The 16,673-nt window shown below is 35.3% G+C and overlaps 1 protein-coding gene across 3 annotated transcripts in view; it reads right to left on the bottom strand.

Moving 5' to 3' along the window:
* Positions 1-15,004, bottom strand: part of DLC1 (DLC1 Rho GTPase activating protein) — a 219,560-nt gene extending 204,556 nt beyond the window's left edge. Inside the window, exons 1-3 of one of the 3 annotated variants that reach the window (XM_090139400.1) lie at positions 14,750-15,004; positions 14,444-14,520; positions 13,614-13,702 (exon numbers count right to left, since the gene is read on the bottom strand). The gene's annotated coding sequence lies outside the window, so the exon portion shown is untranslated. Of the gene's footprint in view, positions 1-13,613; positions 14,242-14,443; positions 14,521-14,749 lie in introns of those variants that run through there. The other 2 variants (XM_090139401.1, XM_090139402.1) reach the window with 2 other exon arrangements.
* Between the last annotated feature and the right edge of the window lie 1,669 nt (positions 15,005-16,673).

Genomic DNA, 16,673 nt, shown 5'->3' with positions numbered 1-16,673 from the left:
AGTTATAAACCATTTCTCTTACAAGTAGATTTGGTCTAGTGTTGCCGCTCTCTCTGCATCATTCATTTTCCACCCCATAAGATGCTGCTTTGCCAGCGAAACCGACCCCTAACCAGGTCGGGGCCAAATGCTCACACAGACCCCAAGTATAGGTGAAGCAAAATGGCGTTTATTAAAATGTAGCAGGCACTTAAATATTCTCGTCCCGCTTTGTCTACACCCCTTGCATACACGCTGTCCTATCGTGGGACAGCACCTGGCAAGCCCTGAGCATAGGGAACCTGACCCCGTCACACACCGTCTCCTCGCCACGCCTACTACAGTCTAGACTTTTTGCCATTCAGTGGCTCTTATTTCTCTGATTGCTTTCTTCTCATTAGGACTATTAGTTATAGTTATAAGCATCATATGAAAATGCAGGGAGAATCAGTTGTGTGGTATAAAAAAATACAGTAGTACAAAAATTAATTTAAGTTTTTGGTATATTTCTTAAAAAAATATCATAAAGCTTGAAACCCAAAACCAAAGCAAGCAAACAAGCAGGCAAACAAACAAAAAAAATCACACCCGAGACTTTGGTGAATTTCCTCAAGATCTAGTAACATAAAGAAGGGACAAAGCCTTTGCTTAGGATTCTACAGAAGGTTAACTTGTCAGCAATAACTGCACGTGTCATCTGAATTTCCAGGATCTGCCCCATCCTACTGTCACCCCCTACCTATCCATACAGGTATCTTTCACTGGTGGTTGTTATTTGGCCTTCTGCATAACAGCATTTGAGATACATTAATCTCACTACATTGCTTGTATGGAATCAGCATAAAGAAAATATCTCATAAAGATTTACTCATTATAAAACAAAATCAACAGGTTCTTCATCAAATACCAAAACAGAACTTCTGGCCCAAAAAACATCAGAGGTTGAAGGAGCAGGTGCTACAATTTACGCTCCATACATAAGAACTGTCAGTGCTTAGGATGTATCTACTTATAGATTTCAGCAATAATGAAGATTAAGCACTAAGTTTCTTCTGGGTCACTTCAGTCCAAAAAGACAAATTCACCAGGGCACAGAACTGCCTTGGCAAATCACATGCCCAAAGGTAAAAAGGTAAAAAAAAAAAAAAAAAAAAAAAAAAAAAAGTATTCATCTTCAAGGAAATACAGAACTATGCCATGCAACCAAACCTCAGTAAATTATGTCTTGACAAAGTGACTATTAGGATAGAGTTGTACATGCTCCTAGATCTTTAACTTTCTTAGTTGATGGCAAGCTTCATTTCATGTTCACATTTTCCACCTCCATGGAGACTGTGCTTCAAAAGAAAATATGTTCATAGGGTAAAAGAATTCCATGCACAAGTCATTAGCGTGTGGGAGGCAGAGGAAAATGGAAAATAAGACATGCAGCCAGGCCAAAAAAAATGATCTGCTTTCAGAGGCAAAATTTGGTAGTAAGAAGTTAATTCAGCTTTAAGTTTCTCTTTTCTTTCCTGGTTGAATATGAGAGCAAGCTTAATTGTTAAAGTGTAAAGTCAAATTACTGCATAAATTTCCAGTGTATTTGCACTATTTTGCTGGCTTCATTTCAGATCCATGGATTCCTACCATTTCTAAGTGTGCACACCTCAAAATTACAATGAGATGGAAATCAATAAAGACAATGCTATTACTGTCTCTTGCATCTTGTAGATCCTAAAGTACTTTGTAAAAAAATGAATTACATTATAACACCACAACATTTTGTTTTGACTTCTGAATAGGGGATGCTTTACTAAGAGGGGGTCTTTTATTTCCTGCTGTCCTGAATTACTGCTAGAAGTTGCAGCAATACATTACCCTCTGTCTTCTTTCTGTCCCCCTCTTAGAAAACTCTGTTTAAGCTTTATCTCTTTTACAAAAAGTTAAAAATGGATGCTGCAGCCATACATGAGAATTCAAAAAAACAGAAGAAAAAAAAAGAAGAAAAAAAAAAAGAAAAAAGATCCAAGTGAAGAGCTAAAAAAATGTAGCTTCTAAATGGAATTCATGCATCCCCCTATCTCAGCTTTAGGCAGCTGGTGGTGTGCAGCATGCAAGCATTCAAGGAGTTAATGGGTGCGTGTTAATCTTGCTGCTGTTAAATGGAGTTACACGTGTGCCGAAAGGGGAGAACAGACCCCTTACTGTTTTTCATTTTTTGGATGTGGAGAGTTATATTTCATGGGGGATGAAAAACAAATAAATTTTACTTGAGGAACCCTTCTGTTTTACTGGCACTATCACTAGTTTTGGCTGCTTAGTAGACTGCAGGAAAAAAAAAAAAAAAGATTAAACAGGTGAATACCAAATATTTTGCTTGAAATACAAGACAAAAAAATACATGACAAGGGAGTTTTCATTGTTTTCTAAAATACAAGCTTGCATTAGCACTGTGTATAAAATATTTACCTTACAGATGCTTGCTATCTGGGCAGCCTCAGTTCCCTGAAGTCCCCTCTGGCATGTGATGTCTTCCATCAACCAGTCTGATGGAAGCTCACTTTCCTTCCTCTTCCTCTCCCCAAAGACTGCATTATCTGCTACAATTCAGCTCAGAAATTCTTTCTCTGCTATAACTATGTGATAGTCATAGGCCAACAAGCACCTTTCCTCTCTTTTCCACCTCCACGTGCAGGGTGACCTCTTTACTTTGTACTCACATCTGCTGTGCTTGGGAAAAGCCCTTGCTCCAAACCTCTGACTAGGATCCATAACCATGTTACTTTCTCCTCCAGAGATAAAAGTGTGCTGCTATTTTTTTCTGCTATTGCTGCCTTCCTTTTTCTTGATGTACAGCATCTTCTGCCATCTGAGAAATACTGCTCTCAAGTCCATTTGTATTCCACCAAGGGAAGACACAACCCCTTTCTCCCGTTCATTACCATGCCACTAGATAACTTTAAATCTTTTTTTTTTCTTTTTCTTTTTTTTTTTTTTTTAAGTCAAGCAGAAGAAGATTAGCAGTCTAATTCACTTAATTTCTTTAAACAGGTTTAACTAATTTTCAGTCACTGACCAGCTCTACAGCCTTTCAGATCCAGAGAGTGATAAGTGGCAATGAATTTAGATTTTCTTTTGCTAGCAAGAGTCAGCATTACTAAGTTTTCAAACAGACCAAAAGAATAAAAGAAACATCAGTAGGAAAACAATTCTGAAAAGACTGATTTTGTTCATTTTAATTTTATAGATCATTAAGTATACACTCAATGCCTGTTTGTCATGAAGGATTTTGAAAAACCTGAAAATTTTCAATACAACTGTTGTTCTGACCGCTAAAAGATACCAGTTTTTCATTGTAATTCCAGTTTTCAAATTTTAATAAAAAGTACTCATTTTCTAATAAGTATTTATGTACACTTTTATAAATGTTTACTTGAGTATTTATAAAACTTAAAGTCTTTCTTGAAATGTTTTATTGAGTGAAAATACCTTTTCTTCTGGTCAAAGCATACCATTGGGATACAGCTGCTGCAATAATTCATGCTCATGTTTGGCTTTTATTTTTCTGTTCCACTAAGTTTTATACTACTTAGTAGTATTAATTTCCTGAAGAATAAAGTTTGAAATAAAATATAAAAGATAAAGATTTCTCCTGGAGAAAGTTTCTTGTTCTGTGGTATGATTTAAAGAAGATTCATAATATTGATGCAGTAGGCAATGCTTGACCAAAGAAAACGGCAGGGGGTGGTGACACTGAAGCAGAATCCCCTTTGAGCACCCTTTGAGATGGTTTGCAGTGCTTAGAAAACAAGATGCTAGTTTTGACAGATTTTCTAATAAATTACTGCTGATCTCTGTTCAATGTGAGCTACAATGGAAATGAAAAATAGGATGAGCCTTTATGCTTGTTTATGTTTGGAAGTTTTGCATAAACTCTTGTGGAATAAATAGTTACTTTGCAGCAGAAAACCTGTATGAGATGAACTGGCTGGCTATCCTATAATTAGATTGTCTAACACTTTCCTTGAAGAAGGATTCCTGTGATTTTTCCTCAGTAGCTCAAATTAAAGAGTTTCAGAGAGGCTTTCAAAATTCAGACAGAGAAGTATCCTCTCTTTATCCCATGAAATACCAATTACATTCAGGTGTGTTGATCGTTTTTTAAAATGCCTTTTCCTTTCCCTTCTCAAGGAAGCCTAGAGAAGCATTTTTAAAGAAACGGACACAGAACCTAGACTTGATAGCCTGCTGCACCAGCAAGACCTTGAAGTTGGAGCTGGAGTGAAAATGGGAAGGGAAGGAAGTAAACTTTCTCCAAAACTCTGTATCTCAGCGCACCAAGACCTGTCAGAGACCCAGCTCCCCTTCTTGGGACCACAATGGGAAACTGAAACTTCCTGGTTTCAAGAGTGGGGCGCAAAACAAGGGCTCTCTGGTCCACACAGGAGTGGAGCACACCTGTTTTTTCCATGGTGGATAAAGAGATGAGAGGAGAAGTGTAGAATCCAGCAGCTGCGGCCACCCCACAAGATGGGGCAGTGCAACCAACAGAGCCACAGGACATAGGGAGTGATACAGCGAGAGCAGGCACAGTGAGCATGGCCATGCACAGAGCACCCCAGCAGCATCCCCAGCAGTACAACCCTTACCATCCCAAGTGAAATTCAGTTTTTGCTAATACTTTGCATGGGATGCAAATCTTATTTGGAAAAGAATAAGGTGAAAGCATTCACTTATGAAGTTACACTGAGATGAAAGAATGTTTCATTACATTTTTTATGTAGTGGGCATACGTAAGCAACTGAGATCAAGCAGAAATATTTGTTATCATTATTTTATCTTTGTAGGTCTCTGACTCTAGTCAGCAAGCTTTGTTTAAGGAAGTCTGAGCGAATGGGATCTGTTTCCTATAAACTCATCTCACATCTTCCTGTTCTGGCTTACATTCAGCTCTTTCAGTAATTCCATATCAAGCTCTGAGACAGAATGTTGTTTACAAATAATTTGAGATAAAACATAAGCCTCTAGATCTTTGCATAGCTAGTTACTTTAAATTGCCTGTTTTACAATTTGCAGTCCTTCCTTTTCTTATTTCCTGGACACAAACCACTCTTTGGATTTAACTGAAGTAGGGGGCTCACCTTGTCTGCAGTTTTTATATAAACAGGTTTTTACAGTACATTTGTATGGATCATTCTACAACCTGATGTTTAGGAACAGAAACATAAGGAATTTTTGCTGCAGGACTGAGTACACAATGTGCTTTCCCTAATTTCTTTTAAATGTAAAAGATAATCATATACTGGCATTTTCATCCATGAATTAGTGGATAGTAATAGAAGTAGCTTTTGTGTACCAGTGAAAGGTGCTAAGGAAGTAATACTCCATAGACTACATCCTGTCGGCTAAAACAAAAAAATCTGGGCTTTTGAGAAGGTGTGTGATGCATACTCTTTTTTTTTTTTTTCTCCTAAAAAGCTGAAGATATCTTGCCTAGACTACAATAAATAAGGATATCAATACTAACAGGTACACTACCTATACATCTCCTCTTTAAAAATTAATTTTAGAAAACTCAAATCAGTGCAATGTATGTGAGTCTAGAGAAAGGATAGGTTATTAGACACTGTCCACCTAATTGCTTTTCCTTTCTGCATCATTCTGCAGATTTTTTAAAAATAAAAGCTATTAAAAGTGAAAATGCCAAAAAATAAAAAATTTAATTTCCCTCTTTCCTTTTTTTTTTTTTTTAATATATATTTTTTAAATAAATTATTACTAAGAGCAATGTTGCAGACATAACATTTAGAACTACCGCGTGTCTCAGAAAGCTTAAAGAGGTTGCTGCAAGATAATAGATATGAATTCTGCTAAGAATAAGCTGTTTGTCTTGACAAGAATAATCTGAATGGAAAATTTTCAGTGACTCTGATGCATATAAAGCCAGACAGATTGGGAAAGATTCTGATGTATTTATAATACAGTGGTTGGCGCATATGTACTGACTGATTGCATTCTTTAGGATTAGTGAAAGCCATAGGCTTTTAATCAAATAACAAAAAATAACATATTTTAATCTCATAACAAATGCCAATCCTAAAATATTTCTAAAATAGTGAGAATTTTTATTCCCCAGTTTCTGACAAAATGCTTAAGAGAACCATGAGCAATATTAATAACAAAACAAAACAAAAAAACCCAATCTCAAACACTAATATTGGAACTATATTGCATTGTGCTTCTAATATGCAGTGAAAAGACACTTGGTCAGTGTGGTTTTAGTATCGATATTCGTTACAGACAAATGATCCAAGTGCTAGACATGATTATTCCTACCAGCTCATACTTTATAATATAGTATTTTAGAAGTAGGCTGTTTGAATGCACTACCAACTTCTGGCCACCTTAAGATCATAAAAAAAAACAGTGAGAACAGATCACAACCTTAAAATCAAAAGATAACAAGACTCAGGTTGAAACATCAGTGAGAACATTTTTCAGAACAAGAAATCAAAGTATCAGGAATGAAATGGTTGGATTGAGTAACAGCTCAAATGAGAAATTGTGGAATTTGTAACTTTGATAGTTGCTCACTAGATACATGGGAATTGTAAGGGGACAGAAATGATGCCTGAAAATCTCAAGGGGTTAAAATGAGAAACAGATCCTTCCAAGCTAAAGGCCAATGAGTTTGGAGCCAGATATGTCTTTTATGGGAGAAAGGAGATGCACAGAGTCAGAAGGGATCCTGACTGGGGCTCAGGTATGAGAAGTACAGCCTTTCTGTGGCACCCTTGTTCCACTCTTTTTCTTGACCTTGGAGAAGAAGGGGAAGCAGAAGCAGGTTGGGCCTAGAAATCTCCATCTTCTCACTAAAACTCCTGGGGTTATCCCCTCAAAATAAGAAAATGTATAAGATAAAGATAAGATTTTATAAGATCTTATAAGATTTATAAGATAAGATAAAATAATAAAATAAGAAAATAAGAAAATAAGAAAACAGGAGGAATTTCAACCTTGGGCTGCTGGGAACAATGGTAGGTATGCCTAAACCTCCTTTCAAAATCCAATCAAATCCATTTGTTCCTTTGCTATATATTTACAAGTCTTTCTATTCTTTGTATATAGTAAATTGGCTGAAAATCTAATGAAGAATGAAAAAGGAAAAAAGAAAAAAACAAAAAACCCACAGAAATCCATAGTGAGAATAAATATATGAGCTTTGTTTGTTTTGTTTTAAATAAGGAGGGAAATTTGCAAAGATTGCTATTCGAGTATTTGCTATTTATTTTATTCAGAAGGAGAAAAGATATGACAGTTTGTTAATTTAATGTTTATTTGGAAATCTAACTGAAGAATTAGAGAGAGACCCGATTGCAGCAACCATCTAGGAGATAAAATTGTGTGTAAACTTCCCTGTCAATAAATACAACTGAATGCAGATAGGAAAAAATAACTCCAACTATAAATGTATAATAATAGTCTCCATGTTATCTGTTAGTAGTCAGAATAAAAGAAGTAAATATGGCTGTGGTTGGTAATCTAGAACCAAATTTCAAGCTCAGTCAAAATTAGAAAGTACACAGCACAGTAGGAGGTTACATTTAAGGCTATTTAAATCCTTGATGTAAATGATATTTAGCATATTACCGAAACTGTTGTACTGTCCAGCAGTATAATAAGAACTCAATACATTAGATGCCTCAAACTGTAACATAAGATTGACAAGTTGCTCATTCAGACACTTCCAAAGTCTTGCTTGTTTAGTGCAAATATTATTAATTCATAAGATCTGAACCCAAGATTTGCCAACGTGCCTTAATTTGTTGTTAGAAAATGTAAAACAACATTAGCTATTTTTCCTTTCTATTGCTCCTCTAAAAAGTGCTCATCATCATTACAAAGAAGGGCTTTTACTTGTAGCCAGCATGTGATTACACTGAGATTTAACCTGGTTACATTTATATTTTATTTCCAACTTTTAGCCTCAGATCAGCTGATCTTCTTCCTCAAGGATGAGAAAGGGGAAATGACAGGATCCAAACTGATCCACAATTATACAGCTTACTTAAGATCTATATTATTTACACCCCATTTAATTATCAAATCAAAACCAATTTAAATAACAATAAACATATCCAACTTCATATTTTTGTACTATTTGACACTGATGAATAGTTAAGGAAACAGAAATAATATTTTTAAAAGTGTCATGATGTAATTGTTCTTCTTTAATGTAATCCTTAATGATATTTTATTATATTAATGATGCACATTGAATTCTTACTAGCCAATATGATAATGCAATGTTCTCTACCACCTTCACCACAGCATCATTTCAGAATGACAACAGCCATCAAGTATATAATCATCCGCTAGAGAAATAGGAAGCCTTAATACAGAAATTCCTTTTTCAAGAATAAGACCTCTTAAAAGGAAACTTTATTTTTGTGCTTTTGTGTCTGTCTCACCAATCCTGCCTCCAAACTCTTTCTGCTCTCTACTTCTGCACAACAGAAAAAATAATTTCATTGGCCAATTCCGTACACTTTCCTTCCTCTTCCCCTTGACTGGGAGCAACTTTACACAAAAGTAAAAAGGCTGTCCCATAGGACATGTCAAACCAGAAGACTGTGACTATTACTTTTAGTCCTAAATTAGAATAACTTTTTCCCAAATCTCTCTCTCTCTCTCTTTTTTTTTTTTTCTTCTAAATTTCTCATGGTGGAAGAAATGCCATTTTCTAGCCAACTCTAGTAAAATACTAATATTCTAGCTACAGGAAGTTCTTTGGAAAACAATATAAACTAACCAGATTGTTTTCCTGCTGCCTTTTATATTTAAGGTTCTAATAGAGTGTTTCCATTTAAAGATGAGTTGTTGGAGCTTGTTATAGACATGAACTGTGAAGCCCAAGGCACTATGGGCAATGACTGTTGGTAACCATTGCCCTCACTGAGTAAACCACAAGCATGTATTCATTGCTGGTGAGCACAGGACTAAAAAGTAATTTTGATACTATTATGTGTATACTTCACACATAAGACACTGAAATTCATTTTACAGAATGGCCTGAATTCCAGACTCATCAGCTGATCTCTCAGTTTTGTGGTGCTTTTCTTCTATTCAGTATCTGTAGCCTGCTTGGGAATACTCATTCAATTCTGCAAACTACTGTTTCTGTACACAAAAAATAAAACACATTACCCTTCCTCAGTCTGAAAACTACTTGGATCAAATTTCTTTACCACCTACCAGTTTGTACGATATGAAAAAGCTTTTAAAAATCTTTACTTATATTTCCAATGGAGTTGACGCTGATTCTGGGTTTGGAAGTTGCCATGAAAGCACTGACATCTCCTACAGACAGGTGTTTAATCCAACACTACAACTTTCAGTGTGTTGAACCTCTCGGGCCTCTCAGGGCTGATCAGAAATGGAGAGTTCACTGCTGTGGACTGAACCAATGAATCCAAAGTAATTCCTCACATGCCTGTTACACATTTTTGTCTTGCAAGAGAAAATGCAAGAAAGTAGCTTTAAATGTTCCTATTAAAGGTTGTAATACAAACTTGAGGTTGTTAGATGTTTATTACGCTGCAGTTATGCAGCTTTACTAAAAATATGAAAGTAGTTAGAATAGGTGAGTATATTGCTGGTTTTTCTCGCCTCTTCCATTTTTATTTAGTTCTCTAAGCAGAATAATATTTTTAAATAATCTTCTCTTCTACTCTAGGATCTCTCTCATCTCCTAGTATAATTACACTGTAATTTTGAATCTCCTTTACACAAAATAAAACTTTGGATCACAGTGGAAACTTTCCATAAGTATAGTTACATTCAACTTGGAAGATTTATGCATTAAGGAACATTTCTCACAGATGAGGTAAAGTGAATCAGACTACAGAATTCTTAGTAATATGGCATAGTAACTACCCTGGAAAGCCTAGAACTGATAGAAAGCTAGAGGAAAGGAGAAGAACTTAGGATTCAGAGGTAACAGAATTTTCCTGAAAATGCCTTTTCAAAGGCATTTTAATCTAAGCCTACTGGAATTTGAGACAAGATATAAAAAAATACCAAACAGAAAATATCACTAATCAGAATGAAAAAAGGAGAGCCCAGAGGAAAGTGAAGACTAGAAGACTATATGTGAGTTAAATAAGTCTTCATCAGATATATAGAGCACAGGGCAAACCTCTGTGTTCAGTGGATAATGTACAATACGTCCGAGATAAAAGTCCAGGCATTTGTAATAATTCTAACGTAAGAGATTTTCCTCATTCAACAGAAACAAGTAATTATGGTAACAATGGATTTGAAATTCTTTACCAAAAGACTACATTTAAAATCTAGAAACATCAACAAATACCAGTGGGGAATGAAGAAAAAGAAAAACATCTTGAAATGCAGCCAGAAGCCCAATGAAGTATTTAAATTCAATAGAGTTAATTATTTTAAAACATCATGGTCACAGTCTTATTTATATAGGATTTGCATGCAAAAATGCTTTATGCATTTGGTTTGGGGAATACTTTTATACATACAGGTATATATACAGGTGTACATTTTTACCTGTACACACATACCTGTACATTGAAAAACAAACAAACAAACAAACAAACAAACAAAAAAAAGTGTATACCTGTGTAGATAGCTAAGTTTAACATCCTTACTAAGTAGTGAAACTGATAAACATGTCTGAAGATATTCAAAACTCAAGTAGACAAAGCTCAGAGCAGCCTGTTCTAGCTGACCCTGACTTGAGTGAGGAGTAGAATCAGAGACCTCCAGAATCTACATCCAATCTCCTGATTTTAGGAAGGAGATCAGAGTTTAGTTCTTCTGGCTATGCTATTTCAATTGCACTTTTTTAAAATTCTTTTTTTCCTCCCTTTTCCTTTTGTAAAAGGAATAGGACACCAAGATTAAAAAAAAAAAAATCTTTTAAGATTTTTTTTTAATCCAAACAACAGAAAATGGAACCAGATGGCTACAAGAAAAAAGAATGTCCAGAAGTATATATATTCCTTTTATAAAAAAAAATAAAATTGATAAAATTGTTCATAAGTTCTCTTCCTGCTTCTGCTACAGTCCTCCTCGGGGAAGCTTTGCACCAAAGTTGGTAATTTTCAGTAACAAAATTCATTTTAAGAACAACAGAAAAATATATTAGAAAATTCAGCATACAATTTTAGACAATTAAGAAAATAAAAAAGAATAAAATTTTGAGATTTATAAAAAAAGACAAAATGGACAGCCTTCTATTTTTCCACCACATTAAAGCAAAATGTAAAAGTATATTATAACTTCAGCGGTTCATAAGAATTACCATAAGACTTGCCTACTCAAAAATTACGTACCCAAACAGTTATTTTTGTTTTTCGCTTTCTTTTCCAAGGAATTAAATTTTGCTTTGTGTCACAAAGATCTTCATGAATTAGGCCCAAATATTCCAATTTAGTTTGTTTAGGTGTTCTGATTACATAATTTAACATTGACGTCAACAGATACAAGATACAAAAGAGTTTGCAAGGATATAAATTCAAGCCAAAGGAGAGCTCTTTGAATCTTTTCTCTTGTAAGAACTTGATCTCTTGCATTAGTTTTGCTCAAGGCTGCAGATATTAATTAATTTGCTTTATTGTTCAAATTAATCATCTTGTGTATTGGCTTTATGTGTGTTTCAAGTTAAAAGATATTAGCATTTTGGAGTGAACAGAACAGGTCAAAGATGCTATAGATGCTCAGTGTTAGATTGTATCCTATCTTTTCACTACTCCTTTTGCAGGCATTTGTTTGTTTGTTTAATAACAATATCTAAGAAAACAGTATAGTATAACACAAAACTTAGATTAAGCAGGACCAGTACCTGAATAGCAACAGGGATTTGTCTCCAGAACTATTCAATAAACATTCTATATGAGAGTGTAGGGCACTTGTGTGTGTTATATTTTCTTATGGCCTGTGAGAAACTTCAGAGTTAAATGAGAAAGTATTTTCTGGAGTTTATCCCATTGTCTATCCTGTAGCTCAACTGTTTCAGGTACTTTTATTTGCAAGTGAGGTCAAGTGAGGTCATTCATTATATCCTTTAAAAGACAGAAGAAGATGCTACAGAAGATGCCCCTTGATGTGGAATAGTTGTTTTAATCATTTTGTATTTTCTCCTCTGTTTAAGCACAGTCCTGACTGAGTATCCACATGCACAATTGCAGGGGCAAGTATGGTAACAGAGTGAACTGAAAGGCACTAATATTAAGTCCCTTGGCAAATCAAAGTTCCAGCATGAATTTCATAGGAGTGACACATAGACTCAGCTGGTTAGATTCTTTTCTGAACTTTATCTCACCATGGACCTACCACAGCTCTCCCAGCTCAGGACTAAGAACTATGGAAGTTGTGACTACTACTCTGACGTTCACCCTAGGGCATATCCTGGAGTAACTTGCTGCCTACCAGATGTTTCCTTCCCCCTTCAGACCCACGCTCTTTATGGCCCAGAGTTACAAACAGCATGGAGGACATTCTTCTACAAAATGGGTATGGCAGTAAAGCACAGTTCTCAGTCTATTATAACAGAGAAGATACTGGACACCATTCCAGGGTTCTTAATGCTCCTTCCCTTCCCTTCAAGTCACAAAATCATTTCATTAGTCACCAATTATTTCAAAACAGTATTTAGTAAAAATACAAATAAAAAACTTCATAAAATTCTCTTAAATGTATGTGAAGAGATGACTCCTGTTACCGAACAAGCCAATAAATATATGAAGTCTTAATGATGCAAGAAAGAATCTCTTACATTACTTAAAATAACAGCTATCCTTTTAGATATTCAGAATGACAAAGGATACTATATAAAAAAATATACAGATGTGAAAAATGCTTAAATCACCACTTTAATAGCTGCAGCTCTGTTCTCAGAGTCAAAAATGATATCCTGAGTTCCCCCCTAAACACTTAAGCAGTGGATTGTTTTTACTTTTAATAGTTAAACCTTAACTAGGTTGAAAAAAAGAATTCATACATCTTCACCAAAGTTATCTAGTCAGCTGACATTCACTGAATCCTGCTTTCCTTCTAAAAGTTAGCACAGCACATCCCAAACTGCATATCTAATTAAAGGTTACTAAAAATAACCTGCTTTAGCTAACAAGGAGAAGGATACCTTGAAATTGCATATTTAGAGTGTACACATTTAGGACTGTATTGTCAGTTATACTGCAAACTTCATTTATGACTAAGTAAAAGCTAGACAACAAAACCATCAGAAGTATAATTGATATATCTACCTAAATCTCTTCTCATCATCATTACTGCTGGAGGGGAAAGGAAGAGAAGGGAGGAGAAGGTGGGAAAGAGAAAAAAACATAGCCCTAAATGCCCTCCCTGTTGGCAAATGAGGTGAAAAAGGATATCATTCACACTTCTAGCTTTCTTATTTCATGCCTATTAAAAACATGCAGGCAAGACCATGCAGTTCTATTTATATATGAATGCTAATAAACAAAGTTCAGCATATCAAGCATATTTTTAAAAGATTAAGCAAAATGAACAAGAAGATTTTGTTATAGCTCTGGCACATTTTGATTAACAGGATTAGCAGCATACAACTAAATTTACATTTTCAATGATACTTATTTATTTACCTCCAGTTTTAGTGCTGGAATCCTGAACGCTGAAAGTCCCAGTAGTGCTGGATGCTGCTTGTTGCTTTCCTGTTTTTTCTTTACTTTCACTTAAAAAAAAAAAGAAAAGAAAAAAGAAAAAGAAAAGAAAAAATATTTTGTCTTATTTTAAAGTATCGGAAGATTCTGAGACAGCTTTACGTAAATGAAGAGAATGTCAGTCAAACTTGGACATGACCTTCTTAAAATCTTTGGTTAAAAAAAAAAAAAAGAAAAGAAAAGAAAGAAAAAAAAAAGATAGGAAAAAAAAGTCCTTAAAAAAAAAAGGGATAAAAAAACCCAACAAACAAAAGAACCCAGTCCCAGTTAGCTCCTGCTAGCATAAAAGTTCAGATTTCACTTCTGAGATCGTTACTCTATTCTAAGCAGTTTTCCTCAATGTGTGATTCTAACAAAAACACCCTCTGCAGCTGGAGGGAGCCTTAGCTAAGCACGAGCCTGTCAAGCCTTTCCCAGTGACTTCTGTCTACTAAATTCAGACTGATGTTTTGTGAAAGGGGCCTCAACAACCAGGCCCAGATTGCCTGAAAAGTATTTCCTGCCTTTGAGAGAGGGAGAGAGAGACAGAGAGGGAGAGCGTGTGTGTGCGTGCGCGAGGCAGAGAGAAAGGGAGCGAGCGCACAGAGAGGGGAAAGGGAAAAAGACGCCCAGACTGAAAATTTTCAAGACATTCAGCTTAACACACTGCTGAGGTATTTCTGTCAAACTGGAAGGTCTCTGCTACAGTTACATCATGCAAACATGTTTTAAACCCCTCCCCGATGTTTTCTTTCCTTTTAAAATATACCTACATTTTGCACATCTCCAGGGTTCATGCAAAGATGACAGTCAACCCGAACAAAGGGGCAATGTCTCCAAAATGTCTCATCTTTGTACCAGATAATAGGAAAAAGGAAGAGAACAACAGAATTTAAATTTAGCTTACATAGGCTCTTGTACTATTCTGATCAGCACGTACACACAGTTCGAAAGATACCATGCACATGCATATGCCAATAAAATTGCATTCCTACTCGAGAGAATTATCTGGATCTGAGAAAATGAATGCTGTGGTTTAAATGCAGTCATATAGCAGGCAATGGTATATGTTGCTTTACCTCTTCTAAGAATCCTCCAGAGTCACACAAATCCAGCTCTGCGAAAGCAAAAGGACAGACTCCATCTTGATCATATTAGTATTTTGCTGACATAAAACACTTGTAACTACTTCGTTCCAATTTGACAGAGTGCCTGAATCACGTCTTCAGAGTAACCCACAGCATCTACATCCTCTGCTCTGCACAAATTTAGTGAATATCATCTGTTTATCTTTTCTGCTTTCTTCTGCCTCCTCTGAATGACTTCCTCTTAGCCGTTCCAGACTGAGAACTTGGATTACCATTTGGTTTTGATTAAAACCAGACGGACAGCTCTGGAGAAGTTTGAGTAAGCTAATGGAAATGACTAGTATGGCTTTAATTAGGGTCTCAATTAATAAAAAATGCTAGCTGTTCATGTAATAACAAAAGCTAATAATAAAAACACAAAAAATACCTATTTGGTCACTGGTCTCCTATTTAGGTGAAATAATTTAACAAAACTATATTTAATTTAATTCAGTGTGAATCATAATGGTAGTGACCATGCATAATTTCCAAACTGCTGGGTGAGGTCAACAATTTTTTGCCTCTTCTTTAATGAAAGAAGTGGTGTTGGTAACTTTGTCTTTCAGGGTGGGTCAGTTTTGCATCTACCTTCTGGCAACTCCTTCTGCTGTTGCAAAATCACTTTAATAATTATCAATCTGATTAATTTGATTTACTGTTTCTGTTCAGATTATTGATTGGCAGGTTTAGTCTTTGTCTAACCTTAAAACAGAGCTGGAGATATAGGGAAAGACATCACACATACTCTCCACAAAATAGTACCTGAACATAGTGACAGGAAGGTCTCCGTTCAGCAGATCTATCACAACTAGACCAGGATATTTATTCTGAAATGAGATAGGAAACCTTCATAATTACTAACTGCTGATATTTGAGCTTATTACCAGCCTCCAGCAACTGCCTTTTAACTGTTTATATAATACCTTCATTAGCTGGAATGAATCTTGAGGGCATTTCTTCAGTTAAAAAGCCAGCTCTGTAAGGCTGTCTCCAGCTCTCTCTAATATGGTCATATCTGGAGTTAATTTGTTAAGATTCAGTTCCTCAGCATGTGGAACTTTGTGCTAAACTCTACTAAATTTGTCGAATGTGGTCTTCATTGTCGTCCATGTAATTTTATATATGCATTTTTCAGACTTAAAATTACACTATTAAATTTGAAAGTTAGTTGCAAACTTATGCATGCCCAAATGGAAGTGGGTTTGATTTTTTTCCTAGTAGCTTTTATGTGTATGGGTAGTGGAGGTAGACAGCCCTAAGAGGAATGGCTTACCAGTCTAACCTCTGCAATTTCAAACAGAGAGGTCTTTGAAGCCTATGCAAGGAAAGGGCATATGTGGTGGTTCTCAGTCATAAGTATAGCTAGAGGTAAATAACTGCAGAATGATTTTTAGCTATATTAGCCAGAGATCCAAATACAAATCTTTTACTCCACTCCAAATTGTGATTCATATTATTTTCATGAAGGATTTCCAGATTGGAATTCAATTCCAGTTGGAATTACAGGCTATGAAGAGACACATTTTGTTTGTAATTATGCAGTTGCACAAATTGCACAATTTTGAAATTTGTCGTCATGGGAATCAAAATGAAAACAAAAAACTGTTGGTTTTTAACTGTTGGTTAAAATTTACTCAGAATGTTGTTTCAGATAATAGCAAAATAGGGATTAAAAACTGTAATGCAATATTCCAAAACAATAAACAGATACTTCAGGGCAAACTATTAATCAAAATGTTTATTTTCTAATTACTTTTCTTAAGCCAAATATCACTTGACATTCCATCAGAAAGTTCTGTTTTCAAAAATTTGCTTCTACATTTACAGAAGAGGAAGAATAATTGTAGTATGAATATTTTGCTTAATAAATATAAGA

This window comes from Phasianus colchicus, chromosome 4 (genome assembly GCF_987193195.1).
Source record: "Phasianus colchicus chromosome 4, bPhaCol1.hap1.1, whole genome shotgun sequence".
NCBI classification, from domain to species: Eukaryota; Metazoa; Chordata; class Aves; order Galliformes; family Phasianidae; genus Phasianus; species Phasianus colchicus.
This window is presented reverse-complemented; position numbering and strand designations above follow the sequence as displayed.